This window comes from Rhinoderma darwinii, chromosome 5 (genome assembly GCF_050947455.1).
Source record: "Rhinoderma darwinii isolate aRhiDar2 chromosome 5, aRhiDar2.hap1, whole genome shotgun sequence".
Lineage (NCBI taxonomy): Eukaryota > Metazoa > Chordata > Amphibia > Anura > Rhinodermatidae > Rhinoderma > Rhinoderma darwinii.
Window position 1 is genome coordinate 213,081,560 of NC_134691.1, and position 14,050 is coordinate 213,095,609.

The 14,050-nt window shown below is 46.8% G+C and overlaps 2 non-coding genes across 2 annotated transcripts; both read right to left on the reverse strand.

Moving 5' to 3' along the window:
• Nucleotides 1-387: 387 nt before the first annotated feature.
• On the reverse strand, nt 388-585 carry LOC142654264 (U2 spliceosomal RNA). Its single transcript, XR_012848963.1, has one exon. It is a non-coding gene; the product is annotated as a U2 spliceosomal RNA (small nuclear RNA).
• Nucleotides 586-7,865: 7,280 nt separating this feature from the next.
• Nucleotides 7,866-8,054, reverse strand: LOC142653860 (U2 spliceosomal RNA). The gene has a single exon (XR_012848714.1). It is a non-coding gene; the product is annotated as a U2 spliceosomal RNA (small nuclear RNA).
• Nucleotides 8,055-14,050: the final 5,996 nt, after the last annotated feature.

Below are 14,050 nucleotides of genomic sequence, written 5' to 3' on the forward strand. Positions count from 1 at the left end.
GCGGGCGGGCGGCTTTAATGGCTGTTTGCTGTTCCTCTACTCCACTCCGCTATTTGACTGTGGTGCTGCATCAATCAGTGGCTGGCTCAGGTGCAGCTCTTTAACCTACCTAGGAGGGAGGGCGGAGAGAAGACAAGGAAGGTGAATGAGCTGTTCCAATGTGAAATGCCAGAAACACAGAAACACAGACGACACAAAACAAGAGGTGGCAATGTATTCATTAATTGCATTTAATAAATTAGCTCATTATCACACATGACTGTACAAATGCATTGTCCAACAGGTGTTGAAATAATGGGATTAAAAGGGGAGATCCCATCAGAAAGACAAAAACAATAGCAAACACAAATAGCACTTTTGAAATCTGATTTTAGTAAACACATAAGGGAAGGGTGCACCGGTCCTGGAAATACTGCAATACCAGGTCAATGCGTGGAGTGGACAGAGCAAGCTCTATTTCCATCTCCCTGTTCTAAAAATCCATTTAATATATGGTCCCCAGATAGGGGACGTATCAGATATTAAACTGATAAGAACAGATTTTTTTTTTTTTTTTTTTTTTAATTTTTTTTTTTATTAAACCATTCAGGTTATTTTATTAAAACCGAGAAATATAGCTATCCATTACAGATAACTACTTCTCTATTTTCCAACAACTCATCACCATGGTTCGTTATTTATTTTTCAAAATTTGCGTATCAATACATCCTACCAAACTGTCACACCAAGTACCTCCATTTCAACATTCTCCATATCCCTTCCGCATCCATACCTCTTTCTAAATCCCACTTATAATAAAAGAACAATTTAGCCAACACCATTCTAACCACCTCATCCACCTCAAATTCTTCTCTTCTGTACACATTCAAATTCCTCGTATCCCACAATACCTCTTTCACACAAGTCAAGAAAATCCACAACACTCTGTCTTTCTCACAACCCAAACTACACAAACCAAACAAAACAATTTCATACGTAAGCTTCTTTAAACCAGTTATCTCTTCACACAACCCACTCAATTTTTTCCAAACATCTTTTGCATACTTACATGACCAAAACACATGACTCACATCCTCATCATCACCACAACCTTCTCTCGGACACCTTTCAGATAACACCAACCCTCTTCTTTTTTGAACACTCCTTACAGGCAACACTCAATGCACCGACATCCATAACAAATCTTTCTGTTTATTCGACACATCATACTTAATAATTTTCTTCCACACTGTCTTAGATTCTGCAACATTCAAACCATTTATAGAGCACATCACATTATTCATACACATTCTTTTAACAACATTTTTTCCACTCAAATATGTCTCCATTCTTACCCCTTCTAACTGAAATTTGTTAATAAAATTCCCTATGTATAAGTAATACCCTGTGCAGTCAAACGCTATGGGTCTACCTAAGTTTTTATTTCCCCACTTTAATCGCCTAATAACTGTCCCAGCTAGATATCCCAACATTCCCGACGCTTTTGATTCTTTTAAAAAAAGACCCACAAAAAAACGCACGCAATTTATCCCAATGAACACCTCCAAATTGGGGAAATCCAACCCACCATTTATTCTACTCTTCATCAGAGTTTCTCTTTTTGCCCCCTCCATCCTACTACCCCACAAAAAAAGGAACAAAAGTCTGTTCAACTTTTTTAAGGTGGCAGCAGCTGGAGGAAAAATCAAGGCAATATACAAAATCATAGGCAAAATAATACTTTTAACAATTAGCACTTTGCCAGAAAAAGAAAGCTCTCTCATTCTCCACATTTCCAATTTCCTTACTACTCTTCCACCCAATTCTTCCCAACTTTCTCTCCCTTTCAGCTCCTCATCAAACACTATCCCAAGGACTTTCACACCATTCACATGTTCCATATCCGCATCACACACCCGTTCATGACTGAAAAAAACTTTAAACTTACTTTTACCCCAGTTAATCTTAAATGCAGATGCAATACAAAATAAGTTAACTATCAACTTCACTCTAGCCATATCATATCCTGACTCACACGTAAACACAAATATCATCCATATAGCCTAACACTTTAACCCGCTTTCCATCACATCCAGGCACCAAAAAACCTTTTACAACTTTATCTTTTCTAATCATTTGCAACAAAGGCTCAATCACACAAATAAACAGAATCGGGGACAAAGGGCAACCCTGTCTCACACCAGACTTAATTTTAAATGGTTCTGTAAGGAATCCATTCACCTGCACACAACTCTCTGCACTCACATATAAACTCATAAGACATCTCACAAACCGCTCTGGAAACCCCATTCTTTCTAGTACTTTAAACAAAAACTCATGCGCTACCCGATCAAACGCTTTCTCAAAGTCCAATGCACACACAATCACTCCCTTTTTCCGACACTTACAGTCCTCAAGCACATCACGCACCAACCCTACATTCTCATGCAACTTTCTCCCAGGGACCGCACATACCTGATCTTCGCCAATCACATACCCAACAACCTCTCTCATCCGATTAGCTAGCAACTTAGCAAAAATTTTGTAGTCCGTATTTAACAATGTAATCGGTCGCCAATTTTCAAGACGCCGCTTGTCTCCTTTTTTATACAATAAGACCACCTTCCCTTGCTTCATTATCACAGGCATTCTCATGCCAGCAAAAACAGCTCTCATCATCTCCACAACATCTTCACCAATCACATCCCAATATTTAACATAAAATTCACCCGGAATACCATCCATCCCAGGAGATTTGTTTTTTGCTATACTTTTTATAACTTTTTCCACTTCTGCACCCACAATCTCTCCAAGTAACACTGAGCATTCACTCTCAGGAACCAAGTTTTCTATTACCTCCAAAAACTCATCATCCTCACCCAAATCACATCTTTTCTTATCATACAAGTTTTTGTAAAAATCTAACACAACATCAAGCACATCCTTACCACATACCTCCCTATCTTCCTTGTTCCGCAACACATTCATCCCACTTTTCCCACCACACATTTTTTTAAAGAAAAAACTCGTACATTTTTCATGTTTGTCTCTCACCTCCACTCTTGATCTAAAGATAATTTCTTTCCCTTTATCATAGAACCAATCACTCACCTCTTTTTTTGTTTTTTCCAGGTCATGCTTCACATCCATCCCCAAGAATTTGCATTTATGCAAAAAAGACAATCTTGAATTAAAACGTGAGTATTGCATTCTTTTCATCCTTGCTCTCTTGTATCCTAATCTTCTGAAAAAGCCCCCAATTTTCTTTTTTACCCATACCCACCACTCACACACATTAGAAAATAGATGCTTCTTCCTCCTCCAAAAAACATACTTTTTAACAAACACACTCTTAACCCTCTCTTCAGACAAAAAACTCACATTCATCTTCCATCCCCCTCTACCATAGAAGAAATTATTGATTTCAAAATCCCCCAATAAGCACTCGTGATCAGAAAAACAGACTTTTTCCTGCTCATATAATGTGCACTTCAATGCCCGTGCAGAAAAGAAAAAATAGTCCAAACGCGAACTGGTCTTCCCATCATCTGCATGGTAGGTATAAGGACCTGGTTTAGACTCCACCGCATCCTTTAAAGAAAAATCATTCAAATGTTTCTTCCACAAATTTCCAGTTACATCCACGTTGGATTCAAAGGAACCAGCTCTCTCCCGTTTATCCAGAACGCAGTTCAGATCACCCACTATGATCACAGGTAATTTCCCATGTAAGAAAAATTTTAATTTCTCAAAGAGAGCAAGTCGCTCATTCTTGCAAGCATGCCCATATATGCAAAAAAATTTAAATTTCCATCCAAAAAAATTGAGATTTAAGCACATGCATCTTCCCTCTTCTATGACCAATACCTGATCCACTGTGATATTTTTATTTTGTAGCAAAATGCCAATCCCATCATTTCTATTGGCTGAAGAAAAGGACCAAAAGGCTTCTCCATACTTCCACTCACTCTTTTTTGGTTTCCTTGACAGCCCACACTCCTGCACACAAACGATATCACCGCCCTTTAACCCCTTAAGGACACGGCCAATTTTAGCCTTGAGGACAGAGCAATTTTTTTTACATTTCCCTCTTTGCATCCCGACGCTCATAACGCTTTTATTTTTTGTACGACATAGTTGTATGAGACATTGTTTTTTGCGGCACGAGTTGTACTTTATGTACGTACCATTTTTTGGTACAAATACATTATCGTTTAATTTCTATAAATTTTTAATTAGATTAAAATGAAGAAAAAAAGCAGTTGCGCAGCAGTTTTAATATTTTTTTTTTTACACCATACACCGATCATCATAAATAATGGTATACATTTGTTGTACACGTTGTTACGGTCGTGGCGATACCAAATATGTCTATATTATTTCATGTTTTGGGACTTATATTTTAAAAAGTTTATTTATTATAAAAAATGTGTGTTTCTCTGTATTTTTTTGACTTTTTATTTATTTATTTACCATTATTTTTTTTTTACATTCATTTAACTTTTTTTGTTAATCCCATAAAGGGATTTATCATTTTGATTTTTATTTTGTAACTGTGATGTACTGGCATAGATCTATATGCCAGTACATTAGCCTGTTACTGATCGTACACAGGCAGTTGTTAGGACATACCTCAGTATGCCCTAACAACAGGAAATATGTTCAGACAGCCCTGGGGTCCTTCACTGGACCCTGGGCTGTCTGGCCATACGAGTTGTGGGCTTTGATCGCGTCACAGTTATATTCTGTGACGCGATCAATGTGCAGTCCCCTCTCTTTGAACGCCGCGATCAGCTGTCATCGCGGCGTTCAAAGGGTTAACAGCGGAGAGAAGATGTTTCTCTCCTCTCCGCTGTCAGAGCGGGGCCGTGGCTGTGTATTACAGCCGTTGCCCCGCTCTCGATCGCACACACAGAGACGGCAGGGACGGCTGTCACACAGGACGAGTATGCTCGTCCTAATGCGCGAAGTGCTCGCCGCTCAGGACGAGCATACTCGTCCTGTGTCGGCAACCAGTTAAAGCGAGAAAGTCCAGCACAGCAGCCCTCTTGAAAGCAGAGGTAAACACCCTAACATTCAGTGAAACTATTTTTAATTTCAAAGACATGTAGGTGTGAAAATGTTAAAACAACACGGCTGTCTTCTCAAGTGTCATTAGGAAACTGCAAGACCTTTTCCAAATCAGCCACTTGTTCGTCACACAAGTAGCTCACTGAGGGAGAACCAGATGTCCCAGGAAAAATTTGAGCGAGCTCAGGACTTCCACTTTGATCCGAGTCTAGAATGGCATACGGATTTGCTGATACCACTGAATCCAGACAACCTCTTTTCAACCTCTTAACTGCTTTGTTGCTATTTTTAATCCTCTTTGAAACAACTTTATGGAAAATAGAAGCATTCTCTGCAGATGGCATCCTGGCCTGCTCCTTCTCATCTTCGGACAGCGACCACTCCAATATTTGAGATCCCTCTCCCTGAGCCATTTCAGGACTGCTCATCTCCTCAATTTGCATACTGAGATTTGGCTCCTCCTCCTCCTCCTCAATCTCAGGCACATTCAGAGCTTTATTCTCAGGGCAGGCTTCACTCCCAGCAAACTGACCAGGGACCACACCCTCCACATGGGAACCAGCATTTGATACGGGCGTTGCCTCAGTAGCAAGCCCAGCAGTAGGAACAACATTTTCCTCCATATTTTGCACAACTTGAAAACCAATACTGGCTGCAACATCAGCATAAGTAACCCCTCTTGCTTTCCCCTGAGTCACTGGTTCTTTTGCTACTCCCAGCACAGACCTTTGGTTGATACCAGGACATTTCCTGCAAGTATGGTCAGCAGACCCACAAATATCACACATGCGGGGGAGGGGGCATGAACCTGCCTCATGTCCAGCTTGCTTACAGTTCCTACAAGTTGTACCCTGAGTGCAAACATCCTTCGTATGCCCATAGTGATAACATTTCCTGCAAAAGGATGGCATATCAAAGTAGTGCAGGTAACCTTTATTCCCTCCAATTGAAAAATTGGCGGGAGGGTGCTTTACGCCTCCAATACCATCTGGGTCCATTCTGAAACGGACCCAGAACTTTATGTTCCCATTGAACACACCCCATAAATTCTTCTGGTCGATTCCTCCTCTAATATGGGAACAGTACTGTGCCAGGAATGCCTTGACCAAATATTTGTCCACAAATGGATTGTACATATGTACTGTAACACATTTCTCAACAGTGGAAAATAGAGGCAAGATAGTGATGTGCTTTAAATAATTGTGCGTACCTTTCTCCTTCAGGAACTGAAAAAAGTCCAGACAGTCTGCTTCAATAAAGAAAGAGATATCGTACGTACCTATATTGAAAAATTCCTGGATACAAAATACCTTATCCAGGCTTACTCCAGCCAATTCCAGAAGGATTTTCTCCATAATATGTCCCATGCCAATGCTTGATTTCTTTTCTGTAGCCACCACGAACCGTACTGTGTTCCGAATTGCTGCCATCCTTCTTCCAATGCCCGAAGCACGTGATCGCTGTCCCGAACCGCCGGAGTCTCCTCCACGTAACCAGCCCCCTGGCCCAGACCAAGGCAATAAACCCTGATCTGAGCCAAAAGGCCGAGAAGCGATAACCCGAATGGGCCTGGCGTTGACCGAGCCTGCCTAATACTGCTGTTCACCCCTTGCAGCGATTCAGCCTACTCCTAGGCAATTCCACGGGGCCCTGCAGGCGCGCACACACTCACAGCTACTAAGCGGGAGGTGAATAAAGGCCGGAGAGGAAGCAAGACAGGATTTGCTTCTTTTGCTTGCACCACAATGCAGTGCTGAAAGAAGAGGAATCTACATAAAACCGCCTTCCTGGCAACGCCCAAATGCCCTCCTGCCGTGCAAACACTGGCAGCAGCAGCAGCAGTAAGTGCATGCCCACTGCCACCCCTTCTCCTTTCACACCTTGTATCAGCTTTAATCCAGTCAGGTGCTGCCTGCTGAGCAGCACTGACCAACACTGCCTGGGCCCAGGCTTTTATCTCTGAGGCCCCATTATGATGTCAGAAAGCTGGCTCTGGCTCCTCAGGGCTCCACTATGACACGTGCAAAGTTCCGTCTGAACTTTATATAAGACGGTGCGGCTCAGTCAGTCACTCAGTGTTGCCTGAGAGGGCAACACTGCAACAGCCGGCCCCCAGGCTGTCTTTTTTTTGCACATTTATTTGCCTCCAGGAGGCCACAAGAGGGAGACAAGGGACTGCAAAATGGAAAATAAGCATCCACCAACTTTACAGACAACTTGTTCTCCTTGCTCCTACAACCTCCATCCTTGCACACTTTGTTATTCTTCCAGGTAACATAGTAACAAATCCAAATTGCTGCTCTCTTTGTAGGCAAGCAAGGGTTTGTTGCAACTGCAATTCTTACTTCTTCTTGAAATGTAGGGACGACAGTACTTTCCATCACATCCATCTAGTGTACACAGGTAGGTCCATTGTGGCGGGCGGGCGGGCGGGCGGGCGGCTTTAATGGCTGTTTGCTGTTCCTCTACTCCACTCCGCTATTTGACTGTGGTGCTGCATCAATCAGTGGCTGGCTCAGGTGCAGCTCTTTAACCTACCTAGGAGGGAGGGCGGAGAGAAGACAAGGAAGGTGAATGAGCTGTTCCAATGTGAAATGCCAGAAACACAGAAACACAGACGACACAAAACAAGAGGTGGCAATGTATTCATTAATTGCATTTAATAAATTAGCTCATTATCACACATGACTGTACAAATGCATTGTCCAACAGGTGTTGAAATAATGGGATTAAAAGGGGAGATCCCATCAGAAAGACAAAAACAATAGCAAACACAAATAGCACTTTTGAAATCTGATTTTAGTAAACACATAAGGGAAGGGTGCACCGGTCCTGGAAATACTGCAATACCAGGTCAATGCGTGGAGTGGACAGAGCAAGCTCTATTTCCATCTCCCTGTTCTAAAAATCCATTTAATATATGGTCCCCAGATAGGGGACGTATCAGATATTAAACTGATAAGAACAGATTTTTTTGATTGAAAATTGCTTTATTGACAATCAATCGTCATCATACAAACATTACTGCGACGCAGCGCAAGCCATGAAGCAGCAAATAATAAATAATAACAGTCGTCAAACATAACATGACAGTATAATACACAGTACAGGCTAGCCTATGCTATACATTACACCACATGCTACACTAACATTCTTGCATTCACTAAAGCCAAACAACAAAGCATTACAGACAAGTGATGGGATAGGGGAGTGGGTAGGAGGGGATAGGGAAGGGGGAGATCACAGGCCCGAAGCTTTATTGAAAGACAACACACAAGAAGGGAGAGTGGGGGGAAGGGGAGTATCAGTCCTCTTCCTCATCGACGTCCGGGCTGTCCCAGGTGGAATAGTCTCTGAGCAGGCTGTGGATCAGTCTGCGGCAGTCCTGGACGGACACACTCTCTCTCCGCAAAATCAGACGGTTCCTGGCAAACCATATAGCGTCCTTAAAGCAGTTCATAAGGCGCCAGGCTTCCTGGATTGCTCCATCCGTGGTATTCCCAGGAAATAGTCCATAAAGTACCGAGCGGTACGACAGTCTGTTCCTGGGTACTGAGTCCTTGAGTTCATGTTCCAAGGCTTTCAACAGACCCTGTGCAAAGGGGCACTGCCAGAAAATGTGCAAAGATGTTTCCTCCGTGAAGGGGCACCTGGGGCAGTACCGGGTCTTGCACAGGTTGCGGGCATGCATGAATGACCTAAGAGGCAGTCCTCCCTGGATGGCCATCCATGAAATGTCCTTGTGCCCATTGGTCAACCTGCCAGATGACACGTTAGTCCAAACAGTCTCCAACGTGTCGGCATGAAGCCCTGGAACAAACTCCAGTGAGTCCTTTGCTCTGATGTGCTTGTGGATCGACTTAGGTTTCCACAAGTCGGGCTTAAGACCCTCCAGTTGATGCTCCCTCACAAACCGGACAACATCTCCGTAGAACCAGGGAGCGTGCCAGTTGTAAGGGAAGGAGCTGTCCCACTTGTCCCAGCCAAAACCTCGCCAGAGGGGAAGGAGGAAGTAGCGGGACATGGCCTTGCCCGCAGAGCCGTTTGCTGTCCTCAGAGTCCTACGAACACAGTCACATGCAAAAGCGATCCGCAGCAGAGTGGGAATGTCGGGTATACCCTTCCCACCTTTGCGGGGCTCCTTGTACATAACAGTCCGCTTTACTCTGTCCTTTTTCGAGCCCCAGATGAAGCGAAACACAGTCCTGGTAATGGCCCTCGAGACGGTGGCAAGAGGGGGCCATGCCTGTGCAGTGTATTGTAGCACAGGCAAGACTTCGTTACGCAGGACCATTGCTTTGCCCTCAATAGTGAGTTGTCTGAGGCTCCACAGTCCGATCCTTTGGTTGACTTTGGCCAAGCGTTCTTCCCACGACTTTAGGGCTGCACCTTCCTTACCGAACCAGACTCCCAGAATTTTGATGAAGTCCGGCTTGATAGTAAACGGGAAGGAGGCAGGAGAAGGCAGGTACCACTTTCCGAAGAGCATGGCTTCCGACTTCCCGCAGTTGACTTTTGCCCCTGAAGCGCGTCCGAACTCCTCACAGGTCTGGACGAGTGCAGTCACCGAACTCTGGTCAGCGCAGAAGACGGTCACGTCGTCCATGTACAGCGAGCATTTGACCTCGAAGTGTCCTGGACCTGGTGCGGTGATCCCTCTGATCTCTCCATTCTGCCGGATAGCCTCTGCGAAGAGCTCTATAACACAAACAAAAAGGAGAGGTGAAAGAGGACAGCCTTGTCTAACCCCCGACGATACAGGAAAGGGGTCAGTCTTCCAGCCGTTCACCAGCACCGAGCTGTAAATGTCGCAATACATCAGGTTAACATACAAACAGAACAACCTGCCAAGCCGCAGCCTACGCAGAGCCTTACCCATGAATTCATGAGAGACCCGGTCAAAAGCCTTCTCCTGATCCAGACTGACCAGGGCCGCGTGTGTACGGCGGCTTTGCATGTAATGCACCGTGTCCCTCACCAGGGCAAGACTGTCGGCCACCCTACGGCCAGGAATGCCGCAGGTTTGGTCCGATCCGATGATCTGTCCGATGACAACCTTCAGTCTGTTGGTCAATACTTTGGCGAGGATCTTGTAGTCCACGTTCAGGAGAGAGATGGGACGCCAGTTTTTCAGGTCACATCTCTCCCCCTTCCGCTTATACAAGATCGTGATCATGCCTTCTCTCAAGGACGGTGGCATTCTACCCTCCACCACCATCTCCTCATAGAGCTCCAGCAGGTCCGGACAGATCAAGTCCCCCAGCGCTACATAGAGCTCTGCTGGGAGACCATCACTGCCCGGGGTCCTGCCGGGTCTGAAGGATTTAGCGGCAGAGAGCAGTTCCTCCACCGTCAGGGGTACATCCATAGCCTCCGTACCTGCAGGATCAAGATGATTAGTGATACCTGACAGGAATTTATCGGCGGCTTCGGGGTCAGTGGTTTTCCGGGAGTAGAGGCTTCGGTAGTAGTCTGTGACGACTCCCATCACCTCCTTCTTCCCAGAATGCATGTTTCCGGTCTCATCTCGGAGTTCCTTCAGGGGCGTGTGGCCGGCATGGAGTTTCCTGAAAAAGAACGAGTTACATTTCTCACCCTTCTCCAGGTTCTCCACCTTGGAACGAAAGACAATTCGCTTGGATTCCTCCTCAAAGTGCCTTTTCAGGCCCTTTTTGGCTTCCTCCAGCTCCTTCCTGACGTCCCAGCCGCATTGAAGGAGGTCTTGCAGGGATCGCAGCTGACGCTGCATCTCTCTGAAGTCTCTCTTCCTCTCACACGCCTGTTGACGACTTTTTGCCTGAAAGAAACAACGAAATTCAACTTTAACATATTCCCACCAGTCACAGGTTTTGTCAAAGAAAACTTTATCATTCCTCCAAACAATATAGGCGTCTCTAAGTTCCGCCAGTACCTCCTCTCTTTCCAGCAGGGCACAATTCAGCTTCCAGGAGCCAGGGCCGGGAGGAAAACCGTGGCCGATGGCACCCTGGAAGAGAATGGCCCTGTGGTCAGAGAAGAAGCAGGGGATCATGGAGTGCCCATGCTGCTTGACTGCCCGGGAGGTGAACACAAAGTCAATCCGAGAACGAAGTGAGCCATCGGGTCGGCTCCATGAATAGTTCACAGAGCCGATCCCCATGGAACCCACAACGTCCTGCAAGGATGCTTCGGTTACCATCTCGATAAGCAGTTTGGAACTGACATCCAGCTTGATTGAAGTGCCGGAACTTCGTCCATCCTCTTCGATGAGGCAGTTGAAGTCCCCGGCCATCACCACTGCCCTAGTGGTGGCGAGCTGGGTCCGCAGGGTCTGGAATAGTTCCAGGCGCTCAGCCTTCATAGGGGGGGCGTACACGTTGATGAGCCTAATCGGCTCTCCTGCCCAGGAACCGTCTACGACCAACAAGCGGCCGCAGACGAGCTCCTGGACAGAGTCAACAGTAAATACGCCTCCCCTAATCAGGATGGCAACCCCCGCAGACTTACAGTCGCCCCCACCAGACCAGTAGGACGGGCCATGGGTCCACTGCCTGGCCAGGTGATGATATGACCTGGAAGAGGGGAGAGTACATTCCTGCAGCATAAATATATCACTCGACTGCTTGGAAAGAAAAGTTAGCACCATCTGACATCTAGTCCTATCTCTAACACTCCTCACATTGAGGCCAAAGATGTTAAGTTTAGCAGCCATGGGGGAGAATAAAGAAGGTTAGTGCAAACGATACACCTTAGTTACCAGTCCGGTCGGGCGGATCCTCCTCGCCTGGCGGGTCCGAAAGATCCAGCAGGCCCTCTGACAAAAATTGTTCCAGGATTGTAGCCACCTGGATGTCTGTTGTGAAGTCGATGACCTCAGGTTCAGACACGAGTTCCTCCACCATCTGCTCCATTTCCTCCTGCTGCGCAAGGGAATCTTCGCAGATTTCCACGACTTGTCGCTTTGAGGACTCAGCCGCTGGGCTGTCCCTCACCTTTCTCTTCCTCTGGATGGCACCTGAGGAGACAAGAGGGGGAAAATCCTCCAGGGAGAGGACTCCAGCAGCTGGAGAGGAAGATGTTAGTGCTGCTGGAGCTGGGGAGAAGGGAGGCTGGGTTGGGAGAGGTGCAGGTGACAGGACCACTGAGATGGGTGGGTAGGAGAAGGTGAGAGCCTCAGTGGGGGTGACAGGGGTTGGGGACGGGGGGGTGGGGAGGGCCGGGCGAGGGAGGGTGGGAAGGGTAGGGCGAGGGAGGGCCGGGAGAGGGGGGGGAGGGACTGTCGTCTTCTTACCATCCTTCTTTTTCCCGGTCTTCTGCGCCGCTGGAGCTCTGGCTGGGGCGGGGTTCCCTCTGGCCGGAGCTTTCGCCGCTACAGTTGCCCAGGATCGATCCCTCTTCGGGCAGTCCTTGTAAGAGTGGGCTGCTTGTCCGCAGAGGTTGCACATTGTCCGTTTCGGGCAGTCTTTGGTCTCGTGTCCTGTTACCCGGCAGTTCTTGCAGGCGTCCTCCTTGCAGTCCTTCACCGAATGACCCTTCTTGCTGCATCTCCTGCAGATCTGCGGCATGTCCGGGTAGTAGATGAGGCCGTAGGAGTTGCCCAGCGAGAATGACTGGGGCAGGTGCTGGAGGCCGTCTTCCGCGCTTGAATCCTTGTTGAGTCGGACGATTACCGACCACTTGCCAGTCCAGAAGCCGAGTCCGTTCAGGATGTGGGTGGGTTCCCTCACCACTGTGCAAAACCGCTTCAGGAGCGTGGTGATGTCTTTGCCGGGGGTGTGTGGGTTCCGCATTGAGACCGTCACCCGCCTTTCCTCTCTTTGGACAGGGCAGTTGCCCACAAAGCGAGAGAAAGGGGATTCAGGCCTCGCCGCTTTCACCATCTCCCAGTACCTTCTGCAGATGTTGATCGAAGCGAAGGTCACGAAGAACATCCCGGTCATGAAGGCCTGGATGCTGATGGTCTCCGGCTTAGCGAAGCCCTGGTCCAGGAGCATCTTCTGGCAGAACACTTCTTCCGTCATGTCCGGCACTCTCCCGTCCACCTCCTTCAGCTTCAGGGCCACCGTCTGCTTCATCCAGGGCTCCAGGGTTGGAGCAGCCTGGTTCGGCTTCCTGGTGGCCTGTTGGCTTGAGGAGGCTTCAGGAGGAGATGTCCTGGCCTGGGCCGGCTCACCTGGTCCATCAGTCTTCTCCTTCTGGGTGGCAGGGTTGCTGGTTGAGGCCATGGCTTCTTCCAGCTGTTCCTGTCGCTTGGGGAGGATCTTCAATAGCTCTTTCCCGAAGGGGGCGGAGCTATGCAAATCTTCTCCTTGCTGGCCGAGGTTCTTCCACGAAATTTCTTCCGCAGCGGTTCCTCGTCGAGCTTCTTCTGCGGCCGAGCTTCTTCAAAGATCCCCTTCAGCAGCGGCTCTTCTCCGAAGGTCTCTGTCGCAGTTCTCCTTCTTCTTCCCGGCAGCGATCTCCCGGAGCTTCTTCCCCGATGGCGGCTTCTCCCTTCTGGATCGTCGTCTTCGCTGGTTCTTCTCCGCAGTTCGTCGCCGGCTTCGTCTGGAACGCTCTTGGATCGCTAAGCTAGTGTTTATAGCCCCCAGTGGTTCTCCGAGCTATCTATCCTTACAAGGACTGATAAGAACAGATTTTTTTTTGATTTGGCTGTACCACAACGATACAAAACCGTTTATTCAAATTTCAAAGATTTACATACAGGTGCAAATACATTAATTCATCAATTCCAATCATTAAAATGCCATTTTACATATGCAGAGGCGTCTTTTTGTTTATCAAGTAACAGGTATAAATACATCTCACTTAAAATCATCCCATATACATCATCCACCGACAAGATATCCTTTTTAAAAAGTAAAATGTTCCGTGCCTTCCAGAGAGCTGCCTTCACACAGTTGATGATCCTCCATGCCGTCCATCTATTTTGCGTACAATCACAATCTATCTGTCCATATAGAATCACATAATAGTTTAACGTTTTAATTGCTGTAATTGTTCTTAAAAGTGGCAAAATCTT